At 49.5% G+C, this 12659-nt stretch overlaps 1 protein-coding gene across 1 annotated transcript in view; it reads left to right on the plus strand.

The window, feature by feature from the left end:
* The first annotated feature begins 3108 nt into the window (after positions 1–3108).
* Positions 3109–12659, plus strand: part of RPL38 (ribosomal protein L38) — a 288840-nt gene continuing 279289 nt past the window's right edge. The window contains exon 1 of the mRNA XM_053657539.1: positions 3109–3113. The gene's annotated coding sequence lies outside the window, so the exon portion shown is untranslated. The remainder of the gene's footprint in view (positions 3114–12659) is intronic.

Here is a 12659-nt window from a genome sequence, read left to right on the forward strand (position 1 = left end):
CTTCTGCCCATCACATATTTGGTAACAGAAAAAGCTAGGATCCCCCACTCTCCAGCATACACAGGCTCACCCTATTGTCTATGCACGAAAAATTGCGATCACAGAATCCATGTATTCAACTGCTTACTAAAGCCCTGTTTTATATGCATAAGCCCATGGAAGCCTCACAACCACCCTTGAGATAGATAGGTCTTATTATTAGCTTTGACCGAAAGATTGAGAAAAAGAAGGCACAGAGAGGTTAAGCAGCTTGTCAGAAGTTGCACAGCTAGCTGGTGGGGCAGCCAGGGTTTGGACCTGGTTGGGCTCCATCGAGGTGCCAGCCATTCACCACAGCTCTGGGAGCACAAGAATCTGCTGTCACCTGGAAGATGCATCAAGAGGAGGGGAGAAGCCATAGGGGGCGGAGATGGAAAGTTGGGAGGCTGTTCGGTAACTGTGACAAGGAGGGAGAAGGCTTCCGTCTGGCACCACCACGCAGCCGGTCCCAGATGGCGGAGAACTGACATCCACTGCCTGGCTGGGTTGGAACAGGATGGGGTGTAGACGGGCTCTGTGAGAGGATCTCGTGCTCCACCCGGGAGGGAGCGCAGAGGAAAGGAAAGCCTGTGACCTAACCGGTTGGGCCAATGGCCAATGACATCACCAGGAGGGCAAGGAGCCAGGCCCAGCAAGTTATTTATGGAAAAGGTTGGCGGCCAGACTCGGCAGCTCCGGAGCTGTTTCAGATGTGGTTGGGATAAAGCCTCCAGCTGGCCCAGTGGAGCCACCAGGGCTGGGCAGGCAGATGAGGAAGGAAGAAGCCTGGGGGAAGCAGCCAGCTGATGAGGTGGGAGGGCTTCTTGGAGCCTCACTGGGCACTCGGCAGGGATCCCTGGGCACCATGCTTCTCCCGTTGGAGCCTGCCCATCCAGCTCTACCCTGGTCCCTGCAGCTCTCCCTCAGGTCATTCATGCAGATCTCAGAGACCAGATGGGTGAGGAGAGGGTAGTCTGAAGGTTTCACTGTATCTGCATTTGTGCAAGTGAGGCTGTGTGCCACGTGCATGCCTGTAATTCCTTATCAGTGGGTAGGTTCACTTGCTGGTTTCTTGTACATCAGTGCCTGAGTGATCCTGTGTGCAGGTAAGTGTGTGAATGTATGGATACGTGTATCTTTGCATGTTGCATGCGCGTGCATAGAGAGGGAGGAGAGAGAGTACACGAGAGCTATCAAATAGGGAGAGAGGAGTCACTGGGGAGAGAAATCACCATTGGAAGTTGGGCAATATAATTTCAGTGGAAGATACAGAGGCACTTATAGAAGCTTCAGCAGAACTAGACAAACCTTTCAATCCATTTATCAAAACACGCCTGCAGCCTGCTGCCTGAGCAGGTGCAACAGGAATGAAATATTGAGCAGAACCAGCAACTATGGGGCTGGAGGAGCCCAATAAATAAGGGGTTTACTGCAACGCTCACCCCGACTCCGCTGGGTTTGCTCCTACCCATCCTTCCACCCATCATGCCAATGGACCTACAGGGGCTGGCTGGAGCCCAAGTGCCCACATTTGTGGGAGTTTGACTTTAGGCCTCTTCAGAGGATCATGCAGGTGTTGTGGAGACCAGAGTTGGGCAGCCCATGTAGTGACTAAGGGGTGTCCAGACCCCAGGCTGTGCTGTCTTCCCCAATTCCATGCCTTGACCACTTGGGCTTTTGAGTGGTGGGTGGAGAGATAGGCGCCATGGGGAGCCCTGTTTTTCCAGTTCTTCTGCATCTGCTTTGTCATGCCATCCCATCTTCAAAGCCAAAAAAGCATCTCTATGCACTCATTTTCCCTAATCCTGGGTCCACAAAAGAGAACATCTTGTTTAACTGCACATACACACACACTCATGCACACACACATCTGGGTGCTCAGGGGACTGTCCCTGCCCCTCCGCTGCCCCAGCCTTTGCTGTCCTCACCACCGGCACTACCATCCCACAATGAGAATAACCTGAATCTGCATCTTGACGCCAAGAACCAAGAGGGCAGCAGACAGAGCTCCTTCCAGGGCAAGTGCTGCAGGAGGCCACTCTCCGTGCTCACTCAGCTGAGACAGGGCATGGGGAAGGTACAAAGAAGTGTACCTCCCCGGGGTTGCCAGGCTAAATACCTTGAATGCAGCAATAGGATTAAACCTTAGCGGGAACCAGAGGGAGAAAGGTTAATGAGGAAAGTGGAGAGAACACAGAGTCGCTGTTCCCAGGGACAAAAGAGCAGCGTCTCAGCTCTATGGGCACAGACAGAGGTCACGTGGTCTGCCCTGCTGCTTTTGGAAACCCAGCAGATGGGGACCTCACTTTTTCTAGAACATTCTTGGGAATCAAATGGCCTATCCACAAGTTGCTCTTTAACTGCGTGAATCACCTGCTTATTGCAGCCTCTGTTCGTGCTTTTTCTGTTCTCCAGAGAGCTTGAGTTTTCTACAGTTCTTGTGGGAGCAGCCAAGAGGATCTCATCTCTTCTGAACCTATCCCTGTCCCACCCCCCTCCATCTGTCTCCTTACCCACCCTGGGAACCGCAGGAAGTCCAGCTCAGCACTCGAGCAACACTGTGATGTCATGATGTTCCTGTGACCTGGGAAAGGCATTGGGTCTGCAGGGCCAACTGCTGGATCAGGACTTCTCCATCTTGAGCCAAATGCACCCTTTCTGCTTTGAGAGGATGGAGGTGAACCAGCAGAAAGAACTCCCCAGCCGTCATCACTCCGGATGATTGCTTCAGGGGCAGTGATGGAAATGGGCAGGAACCAGGGGGAACGGTGCTCTGGTTCTCGGGATCATTGCTGGTTTGCCACACTCTTCATAAACCTGCAGACGCCGTTGCAGACTGCTGGACCCGAAGCCTGACCCTCTTGTGTTTCTCTCCAGCCCTGAGCAGGGCCTAACTGGGGGGAAAGGGGCATGGAGTTGCCCGGGCAACCATCCCAACTCCTCTTTACTCTGCCTTTGGAAATCTTTAAGGAGAGGAAGCAGTTGTTTCCCTGGGGTGCTGGGGGGCAGCCCCACAGGATCACAGCTATGCAAGGCACAATGCCAAGCTGAAAGACCTGGTCCCCGGCCCACCATCTGCTTCCCAGCTGCTTGCTTCAGCAGCTCCTTTAAAGACTCACATCTGGGCCCCAGCCAGGTCTCAAGTTGCAGGGGTGAGGGGCTGCTTTGGCTGTGAGTTGGTGAGGGAAGGATGTCATTTCGCTTACTTCCAGGAGGGCCTTTCACCATTCTCACACTTCGTCTTGGAGCCTTACCTGAGGAGACGTGTTCCGATGATGATGATGGTGGCAATGACGGTGACAGCAGTATTGTTAGTATTGTTTCACTTGCATTGTCTCTTTAACTTGCACAGTGATCCTGTGAGGCAGGGATTCCTACTCCACTCTTCATACGAGAAAACTGAGGCTGAGAAAGGCTATGGGATTTGCCAATGTGCACAGGTAGTAGGTGACCGATCATGGACCCAAACCCTGCAAGGAAAGTGGTGTAAGGCAGAGAGAGCTAAAGGTCAGCCTGGGCCATTAGGTCTTCTCACTGTGCAGGTAGATCAGAACTTTTCGGCAGACCAGGTAGAGAAATTTGCCAGGGATTTCTTTGGTTTTAGTACTGAAAGTCCTGCCTTTGGGGACCTGCTCAATCCCTTGCAAACCAAGATGGAGCCCTAGATGGAATGCACACGGAGGAGAATGTAGAATGGGTACGCACGATGGGCCTTGGAGACCCACCTGCCGTAGGGTTTACCATAGTTGAAGCCTCAAGTTCACGGGCAGGATGAGATCTGCTTGCAAAGACTCTTCCCGCCAGCCCGTCTGTGGCTCTGAGGATCACCAGCTTGATCCCCTCCCCTCTCCACTAGAAATGAGGTATCACCCCACCCCCATAATCCTTCACCATGTTGACACTCGGCTGCAAGTGTGCCCCAAGCCTCTGACCCCACCAGAAGCTGATTTCCTGTAGACAATATACAAAAAGAGGCTTATGGTTTTCTCAGTCTCTTGTTCTGCCAACAATCTCCACTCTCCATAAGTCAAGTCGGAGTGGGGTCATGGCCCTGACTCAGTGGGTTGGGTGTCATCCTGCAAAGCAAAAGCTCACCAGTTCAATTCCTGGTCAGGGCATATGCCTGGGTTTTCTATTATATCCCTGGTCAGGGTGTGTAGGAGAGACAACTGATTGATGTTTCTCTCCCTGTCTTTTTCCCTACCCTCCTCTTCTTTCTAAAAATAAATAAATATATATATTTTAAAAAAGGTCATGGAAGGGGGCTGAGTGCACCCACCCTGCCCAGTGCAGGTCCCCGAGCTGCCAGGAGAGGTGGGGATAGGTGAGAAGAGAAAGAGGAGAAAGGCAAAATTCCCAATGAAAAAAAAGTTCAATCAGATTTGTAAAGGGCACAATTTACAAATCCGTCACATATTTTACTAGGCTGGGATTTACGGATTAGCATGTAATACTTAGGCGGCTTTTTTGTAATAAAGCCCTGAGCCCCGGCCGCCTTGGGGAAGTGAGGAGGAGGAAGGGGCCTTCTCTCCCTATCTTGCTCTCATTTTTCCAGCATTTTTTGACCCAGGCAACCCCATTAATCTGTGCTTTATCTGCCTATGGAGAAGGATTGAGCTCTTTATTGGATTTTTGTCAAGAATAAATGATTTAGTTTGGGATATTGTGGAAACGATTTTTGTGGTATTACACCATCTAATAAATGAAACAGCAGGGATCAATTCCTTTCTTGCAATGTGTTCAACAGGCAGGGTGAAATATGCCCCACAATTATTTGGTATTGCACTCTATAGATATTTATAACCAAGCACAACTGCACGTATGTGGGTCTGCCCAGGCTGGGCACCTGTCCCAAAGCTGTGATCCATCAGCTCTAAAGCATGAGACTAGGGTCCCAGGTGACAGGCCGGTCAGAAATGCAGATCAAGTTCGGTTTGGCCAACAGGCCTGAGTGTTGGAGAGAAGGACTCAGGCCCGGGGTGAAAACTGGGGCTGGGAGATTGGATTTACCGAGTGAGGCCCTTGGCTAGAGTGTTTTCCCAGGAGGAATGGTGGACTCACAGGATGGGAGGGACATCATCACCACAGCATGTCTGGCAAGCACCAGGTATATGTGGACACCATGCAGAGCACCTGGGGTCCCGTCCCTCCCTGTCCTGAGTGCCCACTGCCCTCTCCCCTTGGACGTCACTCTAAGGGAAGGTGTCAGGAAATACTTGGAGGTAAGAGCTGGCTTTCCGCCCAGGTAGGCTCATAAGGTTTGCATCCCCGGAGGCTCACAAATATTTATTGAGAGCCTATTATATGACAGTGCTTAGCACAGCTCTGGCACAAAGTAAACCTTATATAGATCTATGTTCACAGAGCAACTGATTAACAGAAAGCTTTCACGATGCCCTGCCCTCCCCAACCCAGGTTGAAACAGGAATGAGTAAGAGAGTTAGAGATGACCGGCAGGATCCAGCCGACACATGGGAAAAGGCTTCTCCATCCTCCACCCCAGCTCTACACTACGGGAAAGGCTAGAATTGCTCCAGAAGGGGGACACCCAGAGGGGTGGTCCTGCACACCTTGTGCTGTGGGAGGTGGTTGCTGGCCCAGGCTTTGCTCTCTGGACACTAGCACCTTGACTCAGATTGTCAAAGTGGTCCTTCCCATCCATTAGACTGAAAGTACCGTCAGAGAAAGTGCCATGCCTGACATCTCACCACTGAACTTTGTGCCTGGGACGTAGGAAGTGGTTAGTAAATATTTGTCAAGTGACCGCCTGAAGGAGCAGATATCAACAGCTTACTGGGATCCTTTGACTCTTGGCTTGGTGGAGTTGATTCTGTTGTTATCATAAAACACCACAGGCTGGGGGCTTACTGACAACAGGTATTTATATCACAGGTCTGGAGGCTGGGAGTCCAAGCTCAGGGCACCCACAAGGTCAGGTGAGGGCCCTCTTCTGGTACCCAGACTTCTCATTGTACCCCCACACGATAGCAGAGGAGTGGGGGATGTCTACGTTCTCCTTTATCAGGGCACTAATCCCTTTCATAGGAGCTCCACCCTCATGACCCGATCCGCCCCCAGAGGCCCTACCTCCTAATCCCATCACCTAGGAGTTAGAATTTCAACATAGGATTTTGAGGGACACCTTCAGACGATAGCAGGACTCTCCACTCTGCACGGAGAGTTACCTCCATGAACTACCAGTTTCTATCTCCAGGACGCTGCCTTCCTCTCTCAGAGACGGGGATAGCCGCAGCCAAGGGGCTGGGTGGGCCGGCCAGCTGAGGTCCTCCCCTGAGCCTCCACGTTGCTCAATGGCACGTGGGTGGAACCGGGCTTTCTGCTCCTGCCTGGAGGCCACTGTGACTCAGTCTCTGTCCTTCTTTGTGCATTCGAGGAGTGTCTGTTCTGTGGGTACTGAGTTCCTCAGGGGATTAATTTCTTTGACAGGCTCTGTGTCCCTGCCATATGTTCTCTAAATGTTGGCAGTGACAGTCAGACCCTATAGCTCTCAGTCTCTCTACCCTGAGTGTTTTATTTTTGTCCTATTTTGACTGTCTTCACTGCCTGTGTTTTCTCTGCCACAGTCAGAATTCTTGGAGCTTGGTGGTAATGGGGGTGGGGGAGGAGGTTTAGTTCCTTGGCATGAAGAATATCTTCTGCTTGGAGTTCAACTTGAGGAAGATTCCTCATTCCTGCCCCCTTGCAAAGAAACACAGATGATCTAAGGGTTCCTGTATAACCAATTAAAAAATTGTTCATGATTCCCACCCTGTCCTTGACAATGGCAGTTCAGAGACTTGACGCTGGAGCCATTCACATATAGCCATATGGATGAGCCATGGGCAGAAGCAAGGTGTGGCCCCATAGTGGGTGCTGGAGATGAGGTTGGGCTCCTATGTCACCATTACCCCAGCTCCCAACTGGGGCAGTTAGGAGACGTTTCATTATAACTTCAAAGACTGCCTTGAGGATGTCACCTTGGCCCTTGGCCTTGAGCCCTTTGGGTTCTCTGCTGTTCCTCTCTACCTGCTCAGTGGCTGCGGACCAGGTGCATGTGGAAAGCATCAAGCAAGTGTTCTTATCTCCACCGCAGCTGCCTCTGAAAGCCCCTTCCCTCCATCTGCTACCCCCACAGTGAGGGACTGTCATTCCAGGGGGCTGTGCTGGAATGACAGCCTCAGAGGGAGTTGCCCCACTTGTTGGCAAACACACAAATATTCTCTACATCTCAGCAGAGAGCAAGGCCCTCCGTCTGGCTAGTTTCTTAGGCCAGGGCTTGGAGCCATCACAGATGCGTCTCTTTCTCCCACTTTCCACATCCCACACATCAGGAAATTCTGTCTGCTCCACGTCAAGTTTTCCAGAATCCTTCCTTTCCATTGCTACACTGCCACCCTGGCTGAGCCACCACCATCTCTGCCTTGTCTTCCTGCTCCATCCCTGCTCCTGAGAGTCCCCACTCAATGCAGCAGCCAGAAAGCCACCCACTGCTCAAAATGCTGCAGAGTGCCTTCTTTTTCTGGAGCAAGAATCAAGTCCTCCCTGTGGTTTCAAGGCCTCATGCATGTGGCCTGTGTGACTACCCTACTCCCCACTCACCTCTGCTAACCACACTATCTTCCTTGCCAATGTGGCCAAATAACTTAACCCAGGCACACTCCTGCCCCAGGGACTTTGCACTGGCTGTTTCTTTGGCCTGGAATGATTTTTCCCACAGAGACCTGCATGGCTGACTCCTTTGATGCCTCAAAGTATTTACTGAAATACCAGGCAGCATTATGTAGAGGATAGGAGGACAGAGTGGAGCCACATTGGGTGGGCTAAAGTCCCTTTTCTGCCACTTGCTAACCACCTGACCCTGCAAAGGTTATTTTGCCTGTCTGTGCTTCAGTCTTCTCATCTGTTAAATGGGGATAGTAATGACATTTATTCATAGGCTTAAAATGAGGATTCAGTGACCTAGAATTTCTAAAACACTCAGAACCTGACATAGAGGCAGTGTGAAATACATGAGTACTAAAATAATAGTCAAATGACCCTGATGCTGACCACACTATTTAAATATGAAGTCAGCTCTTCACTCTAACCCCCACTTCCAATCTCCCTCCACTGCTAGGTTTTTACTTTTATTCCACTGCATATACTTATACATAATTTACTTATTTCTTATGTTACTATCTATCTCCCCTAACCAGAATTGCTAGAACATATAAGCTCTATGAGGGCAGAAATCTTTGTTTTTCTCACTGATGTACTCCAAATGCTTAAACAGTAGCTGGCACACAGTAGGCATTCAACAGCTAATGCAATCCCTCACTCCCACATATAACCATTTTCCTAATAATATACGAGGAACTAAAATATGCAGAAAATCTCCTACTGTGGAAAGCATGCTTGATACAGCCACCATACTGAACAAAAGGCAGTCAGTTGAAATGTTGGGTCCTGGTGTGGTCTTCTCCCAAAGTTGGCCAGGAATTAAGGAGCATGAATTTCCTATGGCTGATGTAACCAATTATCACAAACTTAGTGGCTTAAAACACAAATCTTTTATCTTACAATTTGGGAGATCAGGAGTCTGAAATGGGCCTCATGGGGCTGAAACCAAGGTGTCAGCAGAGCTGTGTGCCCTCCTGGGGGCTCCTGGGAGGAAGCTGCTCCCTGCCTGGTCCAGCTTCTGGGAGCTGCCTGGCTTCTTCGGTGTGTGGTCCCTACAGCAAAGTGATCCTGTCATCTGACCTCTGACCTTCCTCACATCTCCTTCTCTGGATCCACTTGGATAGTCTCAAGACCCTAAATTTATTCACATTTACAAAGTCCCTGTTACCGTGAAGATAAAATGTTCACAGGTATCAGGAGTTACCTCTTGGTTGTGTTTAGGGAGCCATTATTCTGCTGACAACATAAGGATTCAAGAAGTCATTTATTTGGTAGGTGCGTCCAGAAGATATGATTTCATTAAACCTTAATTACCTCCCTAAAGGCCTTATCTCCAAATTCAGTCACACTGGGGATTAAGACTTCAACGTCTGAATTGGAGACACAAGTCAGTCCATAGCAGGGACTCACCTGTGGCACTTGGTTAAAATACAAAGGCCCAGCCTTTCATTAACTTCCAGGCCCCCAGGCTCCCCAAGGGGTGAGGAAGCCATACCCCCAAATTGAAGATGCACTGGGGTAGAAGATGTGCAATTGTCCTCAGCAAAGGGACATTGGTTGAGGGCTTCCAATGTCATTTACTCTCTGGCACTTTTGGCCTGTGTCTACCCTACTCCCTCGCCTGGAAAAAAGCCCTCGAGAGGATGGTCCTGGGTGTTTGTGTGAGCACAGCAAGTGGAGCTGAGAGCTGGGGAGGGGAAGCATGGCTTAGGGTTCCACACTGGTCGTCAACTGATTGTGTGTTCAGAAAAAATTTTTTAATTTTAATAATAAAAAGAACTTTAATCCAAAAAATAATCTGATGTCCTCAACATAAAATAATCTAAAGGATAACATGTTATATGTATAACTTCATCTCATCTTTCCCCCTTTATGTCAAAATCCACATGTATACACATATATGTTTACAGTGTGTCGTATTGCACATACATGTACATGTGCACGCATATGTGCACAGGTGCACAGATATTATACACATACATTATATACAATGCTTTGGAGACTATCCACTGAATGACAAATAGTGGTTATGGCAGGGAACAACCTTCAATTAATTATTTTTTGTGCAATTACAATTTATTTCTACGTGGAGAATTCCTGTTTTGTATGTTAAGAGGTTTTTAAAAAAATGATTTAAACCTAGATGGGATGAAGGCACCCTGCAGGAAATGGGGAGAACCCAGACAGGTGCACAGAAGGAAGCCTTGGCTGTATTCCTTTCAACACACATTGTGTGGCTTACACTGAACATGCAGGGCCAAGTCCTGCCTTTCCTGCCTGATGTTATATAGTGAGCACTTCTGATGCCATTAAATAGTCTTTGCACACATATATTTTTAATGGCCACATAATATTCCTTCGTGGGTATGTCATCATTTATTCATCCATCCCCTGCATCCATTCCCTTCCTCACCGCCCGTTCATACCTTAACTGCTTGGGTGAGAAACTGCAGTTCTCAGAGTCCTCAGTCAATGAATGTATATCTGGAACATTTCAGAGAATATCAAAGTGGCTACTTCATTAATATAAAGAAGGCACAGACCAAAGCAAATCAATATCTCCATGATGCATTCTTGGAGGAGCAGAAGCCCTTAGCCTCGTGACCTGCCCTGACCCATTCACATCATCTCACTCTGGTCTTCATGTGGCCTGGGTCCCCAGCCCCCACCATTTCCTGGCAGGCGCCCTGAGCAGAGCCAACTGTCCTATTAGCTCATGAAAGAAAAAAGTTTGGGATAAAAATAAGGTTGCTATATAAGCTTAGTAATTTTCCAAAAATAGACCTCCCAGGCCTTGTTGCTTATCACTATGTGAGGATGCACCCTTTGCCCACCAAAGACGGCTTGTGGGTTCAACTGGAAATGCCAGGAGACAATGGAAGAGAAGAGAGAAGAGGGACCTCGTCATTTTAATGGAGACTCTGAGCAAAATGCTAATGCCTCTCTGCAGCTGCCCCAGTGGACGAGGGAGGGGAGGCTGGGGAGGGGCCCACATTGTACACTCAGCTGGTGACTGTGACAGTGTATTTCTGGTGGCACAGAAAGAGTGCTGACCTATTCGGGTTTGGTATTCATACAAAAACAAAGGTAATTCTAAAACAGTTTTCCTGCCTTCAGAACAACCTTTTGCATTGAGCAGAAACTGGGAGGAGAGGTTAATTGAGGGTTGACTCACAATCTTAGGTTTGCAAAAAAGAGGGTCAAGTGGAGCCTTTTTGTAGCAATTATTTACCTTGAAGCTTTAGCCTCTCTAGCAGGTGGATTAAGCTGCCTGTTACCCTGGCTCAGTCCTGGTACCTAAGAAATGAGATGCTGGGTCCCACCCTCAGGGGTTTATAATCTGTGGGTACATCACAAAGAGGGAAGCTGGTGAAAACCCAGTCCTGTGTTTTGGAGACTCTTGATCCAGCAGTCCCTCTGCCGCATGCACACGTGGTGTCCCACTGGACTTCAGACTCCGGTTGGGTTCAACTCTAAAAGCCAGCCACTGCTCCTGGGGACTGCGTGCACAGAGCCAAGACAGTTTGTGTGGTCATGGGGGTCTCGGTCTGGAAGGAAAACAGGCATGCGAATAAATAATTACTGCAGGGGGGAGGGTAGGTGTACTCATGCTTGTTCATTCATTCAGCAACGATTGTCCCCTGTGTGCCAGGGGCCATGCCATGTCAGGAATTCCACGTGTCACGACAGATGTGGCCCTTGCCCTCATGGAGCTTAGCCTAGTGGGAAAAACAGACGTGGAACAAATAATAACCTAATACATCTGATGTCCTTTAGTGATGAACACACTGAAAGACACACAGGGAACTCGGAGTATAACACAGGAGAACTTGTGAGTGGCTGTGTATGCACCCACCCTCCTGCACAGGTTCTGACCTTTGACCCCAATGATCCCCCTTGGTCCTGGCTGCTGCGGTGTACCAGCCCAGCAAGCCCTGTGTACCTCTGCCTACGTGAGGCGGAGATGCCTGGTTAGCCAGAATAAGACATGAGATGCAAGGAAAAAAGCTCCAGTTTGGGGATCAAAGGACCCTGGTCCTAGATCCAGCTCCATCACAAAGTAGCTGTGGGGTCAGGATTCCCGAATGGCAGCCCCATGCTGCTCCTGCTCCTGCTGCCTTGACTCCTGCTCTCCATCCTCTGCTTCCCCTGCGTCATCTAATGCATCACGAGGAAGCCCCTCCTGTAGCTTCTAGAGCCAGAATGCTTGGGTTCAGATCCCACTGACTTACCTCTGGCTGCCTCAGTCTCCACCTCTATGGAATGGGGATAACATCAGTGCCTCACACTCAGGGTGGTTGTGAAGATGAAGCAGGTTAGTAGAGGAGCACCTCACATGTGGTAGGGGCCATAGATGTGCAAGGGGCTCTTCTTTTATTTGTTTTGTGTGGTGGTTAAATTTATGTGTCCACTTGACTGGGCCAGAGGCTGCTCAGAGAGCTGCTTAACTGTGATTTCTCGGTGTGTCTGTGAGAGTGTTTCAGGAAGGGATTAGCATTTGAATTTGTGAACAGGGAAAGCAGAAGACCCTCCCCAGTGCTGGCTAGGCTTCCACCAATCCACTGAGGGCCCCAATAGAACAAAAAGACAGAGGAGGTAGAATTCACTCTGCCTGAGCTGAAACATTGATCTCCTGCCCTGGGCACACCTGGTTCTCAGCACTTCACACTTGGACTGGAATCTTCACCATCAGGTCTCTGGCTCTCAGGCCTTCTACGTACACCACCGGCCTCTCTAGGTCTCCACCCAGCTTACAGGTGGCTGATCATGGGCACACCTATAGTCAGCCTCCATAATCATGGGAGCCAATTCCTTATTACCTGTCTACCTACCAACCTACCTACCCATCTATGTCTGCTATTGTTCGTTTTCTCTGGCAAACTCTCTTACATATTATTGCCCCTTCACATCAAGGCGACATTGAAGGTAGCTCACAGTGATTCATGGCTCATGAGATGTAGGATTTAGGGGTCACATCCGTG

Source organism: Artibeus jamaicensis, unplaced genomic scaffold (assembly GCF_021234435.1).
Source record: "Artibeus jamaicensis isolate MK-2021 breed Jamaican fruit bat unplaced genomic scaffold, CSHL_Jam_final contig_1998, whole genome shotgun sequence".
NCBI lineage: Eukaryota > Metazoa > Chordata > Mammalia > Chiroptera > Phyllostomidae > Artibeus > Artibeus jamaicensis.